Genomic DNA, 15,853 nt, shown 5'->3' with positions numbered 1-15,853 from the left:
CTGTTGGGGGGCCTGTAGTACACCCCCATCATAGTGACTGCCTCCTTCCTGTTTCTGAGTTCTACCCACAGTGTCTCATTACAAGATTCTTCCAAGATGTCCTCCCTCTGCACAGCTGTAATGTGTTCCCTAACCAGTATTGCAACTCCCCCACCTCTTTTACCTTCCCCGCTGTCTCGCCTAAAACATTTATATCCCGGAATATTTAACTGCCAGTCTGTCCCTCTTTTAACCAAATCACAACCACATCCAAGTTCCATGCAAGAATCAAGGCTCTGAGTTCAGCTGTCTTACCTGTTATACTCCTTGCATTGAAGCAGATGCATTCTACACCTCCAGGTTCGACCGAGTTCGACCTCCCCCAGTCTGCTCTTCTTCTTAGCGAGCCTGGCCTTGGTTCCATGCTCATCCCCAGTCTCCACACTTGCTGACCTACTGTTCTGATTCCCCCAACCTTTTCGAAAAGTAATATAGATTAAATTAGCTCAACCCATTTCAGCAGTAATTCAAGTCACAATCTAATTAGTGTTTGTTACTGCCAGGCAAATATAAACATTTTTCTACTGAATGTGCAATATAAAATAACACTTAAAACTTTACAGATGCATGAAGGCTAAAGTGCAAAGGGACTTGGGAGTCCTAGTCCAGGATTCTCTAAAGGTAAACTTGCAGGTTGAGTCCGTAATTAGGAAAGCAAATGTAATGTTGTCATTTATCTCAAGAGGCTTGGAATACAAAAGCAGGGATGTACTTCTGAGGCTTTATAAAGCACTGGTTAGGCCCCATTTGGAGTACTGTGAGCAATTTTGGGCCCCACACCTCAGGAAGGACATACTGGCACTGGAGCGGGTCCAGCGGAGATTCACACGGATGATCCCAGGAATGGTAGGCCTGACATACGATGAACGTCTGAGGATCGTGGGATTATATTCATTGGAGTTTAGGAGGTTGAGGGGAGATCTGATAGAAACTTACAAGATAACGAACGGCTTAGATAGGATGGACGTAGGGAAGTTGTTTCCATTAACAGGGGAGACTAGGACGCGGGGGCACAGCCTTAGAATAAAAGGGAGTCACTTTAGAACAGAGATGAGGAGAAATTTCTTCAGCCAGAGAGTGGTGGGTCTGTGGAATTCATTGCCACAGAGGGCTGTGGAGGCCGAGACGTTGAGCGTCTTCAAGACAGAAATTGATAAATTCTTGATTTCTCGAGGAATTAAGGGCTATGGGGAGAGAGCGGGTAAATGGAGTTGAAATCAACCATGATTGAATGGTGGAGTGGACTCGATGGGCCGAATGGCCTTACTTCCGCTCCTATGTCTTATGGTCTTATGGTCTTATGGCTCATAACAGAATAATAATGACACTTCCAATGTTATAATGTCATTGAATAGACATGATAATCCATCTATATAATTGCTCAGTCTAAATTGGACATGCCAAACTGTCAGCATTAACTAAGTGTCACTCGCTTCCAAAAAGGCACTAAGCTTTTAATTTGCAGCAATCTTGTGGGGGGAATAACTTCTATATTTCCCAAACTGGTAGAAGTTATTGTTGAACCAAATTATAATACAGGACTTAAAAGATTCCAGCGGCAAGGAGCAATAGAATATCCAGAGATGTTGGAGAGTGAGGAAGGACAATAATATTATGTTTTTAGAAGGTGTAGGATTAAGTAAATGGACAAGTGACAAGGACACAAAAGGTGCTTGGGTCTTGTAAGTATCATATGAATTATGAGATATGAGTATAAAGCCTCCTTTTAAATGAATCATTCCCTCCTCCTAAAAATGGTGATAATAGAATCGGTTATGAATCCATGCATGATTCAATCGCTAATACTCAGAGTAAAATTCAAGGTTTATCTGATAACTGCCCAAAAAGAAAATCATTGGATGATGACTTTTTACACATTATGTTGTCTGAAAGCAAATAAAAGAAATTTCTCTCAGCACACCTCCCACACACCAGTCTCGTATTTAAATTGATGGCTTTGTGGTAATTGGATTTCTATATTGATTCAACGCGATTAAACACACTTTCTTTGAGAGACATGGTTGTGGGGGACTGTCAGCAGTTTTAACAACTACAGGTACACAGGTCACTGAAAGTGGCAACGCAGGTGGAGAAGGTAGTCAAGAAGGCATACGGCATGCTTGCCTTCATCGGCCGGGGCGTTGAGTTTAGAAATTGGCAAGTCATGTTGTGGCTGAGGTCAGTGACTGCATCTTCAAATTCTTACAGATGAACCACTAGCATGGTTCATCTATCTATTCACCAATCTATTCACAATGGTACCCCCGCCATGGCACCCCCCCCAACAGTCTCTACCAGGAATATAGCTCTTGGGGCGGCACTTCGCACAGTGGTTAGCAGTGCTGTCTCACAGTGCCAGCGACCCGGGTTCAATTCCGGCCTCGGGTCACTGTCTGTGTGGAGTTTGCATGTTCTCCCCCTGTCTGCGTGGGTTTCCTCCGGGTGCTCCGGTTTCCTCCCACAGTCCAAAGATGTGCGGGTTAGGTTGATTTGCCACGCTAAATTGACCCTTAGTGTCAGGGGGACTAGCAGGGTAAATACATGGAGTTACAGGGATAGGGCCTGGGTGAGATTGTTGTTGGTGCAGGCTCAATGGGCCAAATGGCCTCCCTCTGCACTGTAAGGATTCTATTCTATGAATGATTCATACCTAACTTTTACAGCCTCACCTCACCATCATACACTTAACATCTTTAAAAGCCTCAAAGCCACATCTCCCTCCTTACACACATTGCCAGCTATTCAACTATCAGAAGCACATCACCCAAATGTATGTATTGTACCACATTCTCACTTCCCTTTCTCTTGCAGGGACACAGCAGTCTGTAGGCTGCATCACTACAAAAACAGATTATTTGGCTATTATCATGTTGCTGTTTATGGGAGCTAGCTGTAAGCAATTGGTTGCCATGTTTCCCACATTATAACAGTGACTACACTTCAAAAATATTCCATTGGCTGTAAAGCACTTTGGAATGCCCTGTGTTCTTTTCCATTTTTCTCTTCTCCCTCTCCTCTCTTTCCAAATGGCCTGTCTTCCTCTTTGTTGACTGATCCATCTCTTTGTCATACTGTAGCCCAAGGAAATGGTGACTATTGTACCGATGACTTGGAGAAAATGGCTTGACCAAAGCTCCTAATGGCAGAAGCACAGCCTCTTCCAGACACAGCACTACTCCCTGTCAACTTTTCCAACCTGAATCAACTCCGTAAACCACTGACCACTTCTACAAACTCGGACAGATCTAGTGGAGATTCATCAAAAAGTAATCCGAGTTGTTAACGATCCTTTTTAAATATGCCAATGAGTACTTGTTCCTGCTGCTGAGCACATGCTCAGCTGTGTGAGGTGAAGAGAGGGTACTAACTGGCGTGTGGAGGTCAAAGTGGCAGAACTGTTGTCAAAACTGTGTTACATACCGACTGATGTTATAGTCTACATACTTCTGACATACACTCTGTACACCCGCACTAACACCCTCACCAAAATGGCACTAGGTGCAGGATGCACCAGAAGTGTTGTGTGCACAGCGCAGATGCAATTGTGGTATCAATACAACACCCATAGCAACAAAACTATGAGCGGTGTGGAGTGCAATTTTTTATCCCTTCTCCCTGGTATGTGGGATGTGTTCCACAGTTTTACAATGCAAATTGTTACCCAAAGAACAGAGTTTAGTTTGTGTTAATGCAAAAACAGCAGTGAAAAGGTGGTGTGAAAAACTCTGGTCCGAGGAAATGGAACACTGTGAAACAAACATTACAATGATAATCAGCATGGAAATAATGACTTTAATTTTTTTTTAATTTAATGGTAGCTTTTAGTGTCTTTCCAATTTGTACTGGTTTTGTTTGCCAAGTTATTTCATTTAATTTCAGGATGTTTACAAGGCAAAATATCTATAATTTAATAAATGGAAGACCTATTTTTGGATTCTTTCAAGTGCACTTTGAACAGATAGATGGAGACTGCATCAACTTATCACTTAGATGTGAATGTTGCATATTCTGGTACACGTCATCTAAATTCCTGGAAGTGTACCAAGATAATCATAGAATCATAGAAACCCTACAGTGCAGAAAGAGGCCATCTGGCCCATCGAGTCTGCACCGACCACAATCCCACCCAGGCCCTACCCCCATATCCCTACATACTTACCCGCTAATCCCTCGAACCTATACATCTCAGGGGCAATTTTAGCATGGCCAATCAACTTAACCCGCATATCTTTGGACTGTGGGAGGAAACCGGAGCACCCGGAGGAAACCCACGCAGACACAAGGAGAATGTGCAAACTCCACACAGACATTGACCCAAGCCGGGAATCGAACCCAGGTCCCTGGAGCTGTGAAGCACTGTGCTACCGTGCCACCCGTGCCGTGCCGAATAATCATTCATTGCAAAGGTTTCTGATCAGCATTAAGTCAGCCGGATGAGCAGAGATGGTCCATGTTAACCCTAGATATCATTATGCAAGAATTCTGCATTCACTAATCCATGCACAATAATACTTATGTTGGAAGAAGCAAGATTCACTGTCTTTAATATTTGGAACCCATAACACATTCAAGGAAGGGGCCCCATGTACATAGGAGGACTGAAGAAACAAAGTTAGAATAAAGCTTTATAAAACTCGGGTTTGCCTCAATTGTAGCAATTCACTTGGGAAGGATATGAAAGCATTACAGGGGGTATAGAGAAAGTTTGCATGAATGGTTCCAGGGAGAAGGGACTTCAGTGGATAGACTACAGAAGCTGGAATTGTTCTCCTTAGAGATGAGACGGTAGAGAGGAGAATTGATAGAGCTGTGATAAATCAGGAGGAATCTAGATAGAATAGATGGAGGGAAAATGTTCCCATTGGTTGAGAACCAGGGGACACTGATTTAAAGTGATTGGCAAAAGAAGCAATGGCAACAGGAGGGAATTCTGTTTGTGCAGCGAGTGGTGAGGACCTGGAATGCAGTGCCTGAGAGTGTGGCGGAGTCAGGTTCAATCAAACCAGAATTTGACAAGCACCTGAAGAGGAAAGATTTGCAGGGCTCAGGGGAAAGTGCAGCCGAGTGGGACTAGCTGAGTTGCTCATGCAGAGAGCCAGCATGTACTCAATGGGCTGAATGACCACTTCCTGTGCTGTAATCATTCTATGATTCTGTTTCTATGAGCTGGGTGAGTGCAGCTCCACAAAGAAGAACCTGATAGGAGATTTGGAAAAACTCCACTGCATAAACTAACATGGAGAGGGTTGTTTCCCAACTACCTATCCAGGCGAACAAACACTGTAGTAAGTCAAAGGATGGGTAAAGTGAGGCACAGCTCCAGTCTGAAATGGTTGGGGTTTGGCAGGAGTTGAGATGGCAGGAGGGTCCATGATTTGTTCAAGGAAAGAACTTCCCCTTGTATGCTTTGCTTTGCAAAGGATGCTGAGCAGCATGCTGAGTACTGGGATCTACAAAAGAAACCTATAAAATTCTGGGTTTTAGAACTAGAATTCTAAAATTCTAGACAAGCTAGAATGCAGGAAGGGTGTTGCCCATGGTCGGGGAGTCCCCAAAACCAGGGTGACAGACAGTCTGAGGATACAGGGTAGACCATTGGGACTGAGATGAGGAGAAATTTCTTCACCCAGAGAGTGGTGAGCCTGCGGAATTCTCTACCACTGAAAGCCACTGAGGCTAAAACATTGTATGCTTTCTACAAGGAGTTAGATACAGCTCTTACTGTTGAAGGGATCAAATGATATGGGGAAAAGTGGGAACAGATTACTGAGTTGGATGATCAGTGGGTGTCAGTTGGTTCCCAGCTACACGAACAGCCAGCTTCAACTGTTGCAAAATACTGCAGACTGAGGTTTGCGCCCTCAGAACTAAGACAATGTTCCATAACCCCCCCGACCGAGGTGAGAGTCAGATCACACAAACTCAAAAACGTTCAGTCTTGCATCTTGATACGCATTACCATCAGGAGATGCCTGCACCATTGCCACATTAATTGCACACGCCTCTTCTCTCCTGAGTTTTGGTTGCCATGAAGGGATTCAAGCAGCATTGAGCAGCATGCTGAGTACTGGGATCTATAAAAGAAACCTATAAAATTCTAATAGGACTAGACAAAGTAGATGCAGGAAGGATGTTCCCCATGGTGAGGGAGTCCCCAAAACCAGGGGTGACAGACATTCTGAGGATACAGGGTAGACCATTAGGACTGGGATGAGGAGAAATTTCTTCACCCAGAGAGTGGTGAGCCTGTGGAATTCTCTACCACTGAAAGCCACTGAGGCTAAAATATTGTAGCAAGTACTTTGTCAGAGAGAAGCACTTTGTCAGTCTTCACTCTGTGCCATTTAAACAGAGGTAACCCATTCACTTTAAATGCCTCCAACAAAAAAGCAGACAAGTAGGATGCCATAAATTACTACACAGCAGTCATACACATATATATTACTGATTTCGACATATATCTCACTGATTTCTATATATATCTCTATTAGTCCATCTTTGCTGGGTTAATGTCCTATAGTTTCCAATGTAACATCATTGTCAAAGCACTATCTTCGCAAGATAGTGGGCGGCACGGTGGCACAGTGGTTAGGACTGCTGCCTCACAGCACCAGACCCCCGGGTTCAATTCCAGCCTCAAGTGACTGTCTGTGTGGAGTTTGCACATTCTCCCCGTGTCTGCGTGAGTTTCCTCCAGGTGCTCCGGTTTCTTCCCACAGACCAAAGTTGTGCGGGTTAGGTTGATTAGCCATGCTAAATTGCCGAGTCAGGGGGACTAGCAGGATAAATATGTCAGGTTACGGGGATGGGGCCTGGTTGGGATTGTTGTCAGTGCAGACTCGATGGGCCAAATGGCCTCCTTCTGCACTGTAGGGTTTCTATGATTTTATGATCTGTAATGGTATAAGTAGGAAAAGGCTGATCCCTCCTTTTCAGGGCAACTTGGGGTGGGCAATAAATGCTGGCCTGGTCATTGTCACCCACATCTCAAGAATAAACAATGATATAGGGTGGACCTTATGAATAAGGACTCCTAGTCCAGAGTTTATGCAAGGGGGCTATCAATAATCTGAGCAGTAAAGATTATTGCATCCTTACATGATTTTTCATCATTTAATTAATTACAGCAGCAAATTATGGTGCCTTTAATTTAATAAATATTTCCTCATAAGACATCCCTCCCATTCCCGTATTAATTTCGGAAACCTTTTCTGAACTGCTTTGAACACATTTACATAAGGAGATCAATACTGTGTACAGTACTCCAGCTGTGATCTCAGCAGTGTTCTAAACTATTAAAGCATAACCTTCTTCCCGTTGTATTCAATTCTCCTCACAATAAATTATAACACTTGATTAGCTTTCCTAATGACTTACTGCATCTGCATACTAACCTTTTGTGATTCATGCACTAGGACACCCAGATCTCTCTGAATCTTAGATCTCCCCCATCTTTCAATGTTTATATTCTTCTTGCCAAAATGGACAATTTCACATTTGCCCATATTATACTTCATTTGTCAGATCTTTGTCTACTCACTTAACCTATGTCCCTTTGTAGCCTCCTTATGTCCTTTTCACAACTCACTTTCCTACCCTTTCTGTGCCATCAGAAAATTTAGCAACCATACCTTCTGTCTCTTCATCCAAGTCATTTGTATAAATTGTAAAAGGTTGAGGCTCCAACACTGATCCATGTGGCAAATGCCACATTCCATCCTGCCAACCAGAAAAAGACCCATTTATGCTAAATCTGTTTCTTGTTGGCTAGCCAACTTTTTATTGATGCAAATATTTTACTTTCTCCACTATGAGCTTTGATTTTCCGCAATAACCTTTGATGTTGCACCTTATTAAATGACTTCTGGAAATCTAAATACAGTACATCCACCAGTTCCCCTTTATCCACAGCGCCTGTTAATCCTTCAAAGAACCTCAATAAATTGGTTAAATATGATTTCCCTTTCACAAAACCATGTAGATTCTGCCTAATTGCTTTAATTTAATTCGAAGTGCCCTGTTATAACATATTTAGTAATAGGGTCTAACATTTTCCCTATGACAGATGTTTGGCTAACTAGCCTGCAGTTTTCTGTCTCCCTCCTCCTTTGTGAATAATGTAGTTACGGTTGCTATTTTCCAAGCTCACGGAACCTTCCCCAAATCTAGAGAGTTTAGGAAAACTAAAATCAAGACATCAAACATCTCATTAGCCATTTCTTTTAAGACTCTAGGATGAAGTCCCTCAGAATCTAGGGATTTGCAACCCACAGTTCCAACCATTTGCTTAATGCCACCTCCCAAACAGTTAAAATCAAACAGAAACTAGTAACAAATGCTGTAAACTGACTTCGTCAATGAATCCAGTTTAATTTTTTGAGTGTTTCTTTTCACATCAGTCAGATACTTACCAATATGGTTAGGTTGCCACTGCAGCAGCATTTGCTCCTGGTTTTACTGCCTTCCCTTCACGACCATCAGCAGGAAAACAGGCGGCCCAGCGACATTTCAGAATACAGTCGGCACGTATGTCAGTTTATATTTTACATCGTCACACTGTGAACACAATTAGATCATCCTTTTCAATTAATTTAACTAACAGAAAGCAAAGAGTGGGGATAAATGGGTGTTTTTCTGGTTGGCGATCAGTGACTAGTGGTGTGCCTCAGGGATCAGTGTTGGGGCCGCAATAGTTTACGATTTACATAGATGATTTGGAGTTGGGGACCAAGTGTAGTGTGTCAAAATTCGCAGATGACGCTAAGATGGGTGGCAGAGCAAAGTGTGCAGAGGACGTTGAAAGTCTGCAAAGGATATAGATAGTCTAAGTGAGTGGGCGAGGGTCTGGCAGATGGAGTACAATGTTGGTAAATGTGAGGTCATCCATTTTGGTAGGAATAACAGCAAAATGGACTATTATTTAAATGGTAAAAAAATTGCAGCATGTTGCTGTGCAGAGGGACCTGGGTGTCCTTGTTCAGGAATCTCAAGGAGTTGGTTTGCAGGTGCAGCAGGGAATTAAGAAGGCAAATGGAATTTTGTCCTTTATTGCTAGAGGGATGGAGTTTAAAAACAGCGAGGTTATGTTGCAGCTGTATAAGGTGCTGGTGAGGTCACACCTGGAGTACTGTGTACAGTTTTGGTCCCCTTATTTGAGAAAAGATTCTGGAGGGGGTGCAGAGGAGATTGATTAGGTTGATTCTGGAGTTGAGAGGGTTGGCTTATTAGAAGAGACTGAGTAGACTGGGGCTATACTCATTGGAATTCAGAAGAATGAGGGGAGATCTTATAGAAACATATAAGATTATGTAGGGAATAGATAAGGTTGAAGCAGGGAAGTTGTTTCCTCTGGCGGGTGAAACTAGAACTAGGGGATATAGCCTCAAAATAAGGGGAAGGAGATTTAGGACTGAGTTGAGGAGGAACTTCTTCACACACAGGGTTGTGAATCTGTGGAATTCCCTGCCCAGTGAAGCAGTTGAAGCTACCTCATTGAATGTTTTTAAGGCAAGGATAGATAAAGTTTTGAACAGTAAAGGAATTAAGGATTATGGTGAGTGGGCAGGTAAGTGGAGCTGAGTCCATGAAAAGATCAGCCATGATCTTATTGAATGGCAGAGCAGGCTCAAGGGGCCAGATGACCTACTCCTGCTCCTAGTTCTTATGTTCTTATGTTCTAATGGTGTGGCTTTTGCTACCAAATAAACCTGTTGGACTTTAACCTGGTGTTGTTAAACTTCTTAATGATGACTGGCCAGAGATTAAAAATGAATTATGAGAACTATTTACTTGAAATATTATTTTAAACTCTCCCAGATGGTTTTTAAACAACTGTCAGGAGATTGATAGCAAATCTGGTAGACGCCTGGACATAGAACATAGAACATAGAACATTACAGCGCAGAACAGGCCCTTCGGCCCACGATGTTGCACCGACCAGTTAAAAAAAAAAACTGTGACCCTCCAACCTAAACCAATTTCTTTTCGTCCATGAACCTATCTACGGATCTCTTAAACGCCCCCAAACTAGGCGCATTTACTACTGATGCTGGCAGGGCATTCCAATCCCTCACCACCCTCTGGGTAAAGAACCTACCCCTGACATCGGTTCTATAACTACCCCCCCTCAATTTAAAGCCATGCCCCCTCGTGCTGGATTTCTCCATCAGAGGAAAAAGGCTATCACTATCCACCCTATCTAAACCTCTAATCATCTTATATGTTTCAATAAGATCCCCTCTTAGCCGCCGCCTTTCCAGCGAAAACAATCCCAAATCCCTCAGCCTCTCCTCATAGGATCTCCCCTCCATACCAGGCAACATCCTGGTAAACCTCCTCTGCACCCTCTCCAAAGCCTCCACATCCTTCCTGTAATGTGGGGACCAGAACTGCACACAGTACTCCAAGTGCGGCCGCACCAGAGTTGTGTACAGTTGCAACATAACGCTACGACTCCTAAATTCAATCCCCCTACCAATAAACGCCAAGACACCATATGCCTTCTTAACAACCTCATCCACTTGATTCCCAACCTTCAGGGATCTATGCACACATACACCTAGATCCCTCTGCTCCTCCACACTATTCAAAGTCCTCCCGTTAGCCCTATACTCAACACATCTGTTATTCCTACCAAAGTGAATTACCTCACACTTCTCCGCATTAAACTCCATCCGCCACCTCTCGGCCCAACTTTGCAACCTGTCTAAGTCTTCCTGCAAACTACGACACCCTTCCTCACTGTCTACCACACCACCGACTTTGGTGTCATCAGCAAATTTGCTAATCCACCCAACTATACCCTCATCCAGATCATTAATAAATATTACAAACAGCAGTGGCCCCAAAACAGATCCCTGAGGTACACCACTTGTAACCGCACTCCATGATGAATATTTACTATCAACCACCACCCTCTGTTTCCTATCCGCTAGCCAATTCCTGATCCAATTTCCTAGATCACCCCCAATCCCATACATCTGCATTTTCTGCAGAAGCCTACCATGGTGAACCTTATCAAACGCCTTACTAAAATCCATATATACCACGTCCACTGCCTTGCCCCCATCCACCTCCTTGGTCACTTTCTCAAAAAACTCAATAAGGTTAGTAAGGCACGACCTACCTGCCACAAAACCATGCTGACTATCACCTATCAATTCATTACTCTCCAAATAACTATAAATCCTATCCCTTATAATTTTTTCCAACATCTTGCCGACAACAGAAGTGAGACTCACCGGTCTATAATTCCCGGGGAAGTCTCTGTTCCCCTTCTTAAACAATGGGACAACATTCGCTAACCTCCAATCTTCTGGTACTATACCAGAGGCCAACGACGACCTGAAGATCAGAGCCAGAGGCTCTGCAATCACTTCTCTTGCCTCCCAGAGAATCCTTGGATAAATCCCATCCGGACCAGGGGATTTATCTATTTTCAGACCCTCCAGAATATCCTGCACATCCTCCTTATCAACTGTAATACTGTCTATTCTACTCCCTTGCAACCCAGTGTCCTCCTCAGCTATATTCATGTCCCCTTGCGTGAACACCGAAGAGAAATATTGGTTCAATGCTTCACCAATCTCCTCCGGTTCCACACATAACTTCCCTCTGCCATCTATAACTGGCCCTAAACTTGCCCTAACCAACCTTCTGTTCTTGACATACCTATAGAACGCCTTAGGATTCTCTTTAACCCTATCCGCCAAAGTCTTCTCATGTCCCCTTTTAGCCCTTCTAAGCTCGCTCTTCAACTCCCTCTTAGCCAATCTAAAGCTTTCTAGTGCACTACCCGAGTGCTCACGTCTCATCCGAACATAAGCCTCCTTTTTCTTTTTAACCAACAAAGAAACTTTTTTGGTGCACCACGGTTCCCTAGCCCTACCAATTCCTCCTTGCCTGACAGGGACATACCTATCACAGACTCGCAGTAGCTGCTCCTTGAAAAAACTCCACATGTCGGACGTTCCCAGTCCCTGTAATCTCCTAGTCCAACCTATGTTTCCTAATTCTCTCCTAATAGCCTCATAATTACCCTTCCCCCAGCTAAAACCACTGGCCCGAGGTTCATGCCTATCCCTTTCCATCACTAAGGTGAACGTAACCGAATTGTGGTCACTATCACCAAAATGCACACCAACTTCCAAGTCTAGCACCTGGTCTGGCTCATTTCCCAGCACCAGATCCAATATAGCCTCACCTCTAGTTGGCCTGTCTACATACTGAGTCAAAAAACCTTCCTGCACGCTTTGAACAAAAACTGACCCCTCTAACGAGCTAGAGCTATAACAATTCCAGTCAATATTAGTCAAGTTAAAATCCCCATAACAATTGCCCTATTACTTTCACTCCTAACATTTCCCTGGAAGTTAGCAATCCCAACCTGCCCTTGCATTGGTTTAATTCCATGTAAGGAGGCCTCATTTGTAAAACCTAGCCAATTCTGCCAATTGCCAATCCTTGCTCTGTTTGAGTGAAATAAAGAAAATATTTTCCTTAAAGTATTGTCAGCTTAGACCGAGTTCAATGAAATTATTTTTCTTTAACATAATGTCTAAGGAAAATTATATAAAGTATATAGCAGCTGGATTTGCCAGCTCTTTGTGGATGGACTCGGAGCTGAGGGGGTCCAGAAAATGGTGACAGCAGGCAAGTGTGGACTGACTGTGGTCTCTATGCAGCCATGCCATCTTACCAGCAGTGGGGAAGGTGGTAGATGGCCCTCCCGTCCAGAGACCAATTGAGCCTCTTACCTGCAGCAGAAAGGACATGGTAAACATTTCCAGTTAACTGTGGTGTGGGTGGTGTTGTGAAGCCTCCTTTCTGGACACTTTTGGTCTGCGATGAGGCACCCCCTTGGTGGCAATAGTGGCCTCTGCAGCAATTGCACCACCTTCCCTCACCAAATAATCCCTGACTGACCCTAGCCATTTCACAACCTCAGGATGTCTCAAAGCATTCTGCAGTCAAAGATGAGAGGTGTATGTAATCACTGCTCTGTTGTAAGAAACAAGGCAGTCGATACATGTGCAAACTTCCACAAACAGCAATGCAATAATAATCTTCAGTTGAAAATCCATTTTCGGCATCGTGCACACTTCAGTCAGTCTCTTTCTGGAAAGCCAAAAGCACTTTTGGTCGGCCTAAATTTTGCATTTGAGGATTTTATTTTGGGCAAAACCTATTTTCTTGTGATCCTGTGTTTCCTTGTCTTCCTGCTTCTCCAACAATAACCAAATAGCTATTAATGGTCAAAAATACAGAATCCTGTCAATTGCAAACCAACCAGTTTGGTTTAAACACAGAAAATGCTGGAAATCAAAACCAGGGAGAGAAATTACGGGCTCAGGTGCTTCTCCTGTTTCTGGACCCCGTATCCCTCTCTCTAACCTTCTCCATCATATCCTTTGGGCGCCCAGAGTTGGGAACCATAGTGGGATCAAACTGTTTCACATTGGTTTAACAAAACTTCTTGGCTTTCGTACTCTATACCTCTATGTATAAAACCCGTCTGATGCGCATCAATTGGACACGAGGCACAAAGCTTCGGTAAAAGAAGGCTTTTATTAACTAATAATGGAACTAACAGAACTTTAACACACTATCCCAGACTGAAGAGGTCCCGCCCGAGCAGGGGGTCTTATACCTCTCCCAGGAGGCGGAGCCCGACTGGGATGTGCCACAACAGTAACAACCACAGGTGTATCAATCCCACCCTAGCCCAACAACAACATTAGAACAACCCAACAACAACATTAGAACAACCCCACAGTGGGAACCAACGATGGTTCACCACACCGTTGAAAGCTCAGATTTTAGTACAATACACTTACAACCCCAGCTTTGTCAGCCAATTATACACAACTTGGTCATTCATATTATGCAACTAGCTCCATCTGTTTGAACCTGACCCCCTGCAATATCCAGAACGCAACATCCAAAAGAATTGAACCTCACAATCAAGGCAAACAATAGTCCCATGTATTAATGAGAATAGCTTGAACTAACAGTGTTATATTCAATTGGCACATGACTCCTGGTTTCACTTCCCAGTTTAAAAATAGCAAAATCTTCCAGTAAATTTGTACCAACCAATTCACCTGTATTATGTGCTATTTCTATTCACAAGTGAGCTTTGTTAACAGAAAAAATACACTTTGCATTGAGTGATAAATATTTTCCTATTTTAAACTGGACCTATTTCACACTTAGAAATGCCCAGCATGGAGCACAGAATAGGGAAGTACCCCAGATGCTGGAAATAAAGAACAAAGAAAATTACAGCACAGGAACAGACCCTTTGGTCCTCCAAGCCTGCACCAACCATGCTGCCCGACTGAACTAAAACCCCCTACCCTTCTGGGGACCATATCCCTCTATTCCCATCCTATTCATGTATTTGTCAAGGCGCCCCTTAAAAGTCACTACTGTATCCGCTTCCACTACCTCCCCCGGCAACGAGTTCCAGGCACCCACTACTCTCTGTGGAAAAAATCTACCTCGTACATCTTGTTTAAACCATGCCCCTCGCACCTTAAACCTGTGCCCCCTAGTAATTGACTCTTCCACCCTGGGAAAAAGCTTCTGACTATCCACTCTGTCCATGCCCCTCATAATCTTGTAGACTTCTTTCAGGTCGCCTCTCAACCTCCGTTGTTCCACTGAGAACAAACCAAGTTTCTCCAACCTCTCCTCATAGCTAATGCCCTCCATACCAGGCAACATCCTGGTAAATCTTTTCTATACCCTCTCCAAAGCGTCCATATCCTTCTGGTAGTGTGGTGACCAGAATTGAACACTATCTTTATTATAAACAAGTCAAGCAGCAAACACGCTGTAGGTCCACGATCTGCCCCAGTTCTAATGAAGGATCAGTGATCTCTGCATCTCTGGACAGATACTGCCAGACATGCTGAACATTTCCAACACTTCCCATTTATATTGGTGCAAATATAACACAAATAATCCCTTTTCCCATCCCTCCAAAAAACAATCAAATTTCTTGTGAGCCTCTTATACCCCTTCAGCAAGAAACCCAGCAACAGATGCCCGAGACGTCATTGACACATTAAATATAAATCTCAAAAAAGTAGTTAAGGTAGTAAGAAACTATAGATTACTTGCGGAACAAACAATATCAAAGCAATATATTGATAATAAATGAGTAATTCATAAAAATGATCAATAAAAAGTGCCAAGCAGCAGAGCTAACTAATAAAATCTTCAGTTAAGAAGCAGAGCTACTGAGAGTCAGACTCGGGTCCATGTCCTGGTCACCGGGGAAGGGGAGGGAGGATCAAGATAAAGAGGAGGTTTTAACTAATACCGACTTGCTGCTCGCCCGTGGAGGTGCACACTTCATCCTGGCCTTGGTGGAATTTGTGCCAAATTGGGAGTCAGAAATAGGTTTCCTCTCAGCCTGAGGACAAGGAGGGAAGAGGACAAAGGTACTCTCCCCCCCACCCCCCTCCCCCTCCCCACCTGTGTGGGCATACACAAGTGTGTATTCACACCTAGTCACAGGGTTCCTTCTCACACACACACTCACTCACATTCTGACACAGTAGGGAAGCGAGGGGCAATACCATCATTGAGGCGATAAAGAGGCTGGTGAGGGAAGGACCAGGAACACCCATGACTGAGAGAGCATTCAGGGGAGAGTCTGTGCTGGGAAAGGCCTCGCGTGGGTGAAGTGAACAAAAGAAGCACTGACTGGCTGGAAAATTGGGCGGGGATCCTGGATTCAGGATTCAATCCTGGACCGGGGAGCGGCGCGGGCTTGGAGGGCCGAAGGGCCTGTTCCTGTGCTGTA

Source organism: Mustelus asterias, chromosome 17, assembly GCF_964213995.1.
Source record: "Mustelus asterias chromosome 17, sMusAst1.hap1.1, whole genome shotgun sequence".
NCBI lineage: Eukaryota > Metazoa > Chordata > Chondrichthyes > Carcharhiniformes > Triakidae > Mustelus > Mustelus asterias.
This window is presented reverse-complemented; position numbering follows the sequence as displayed.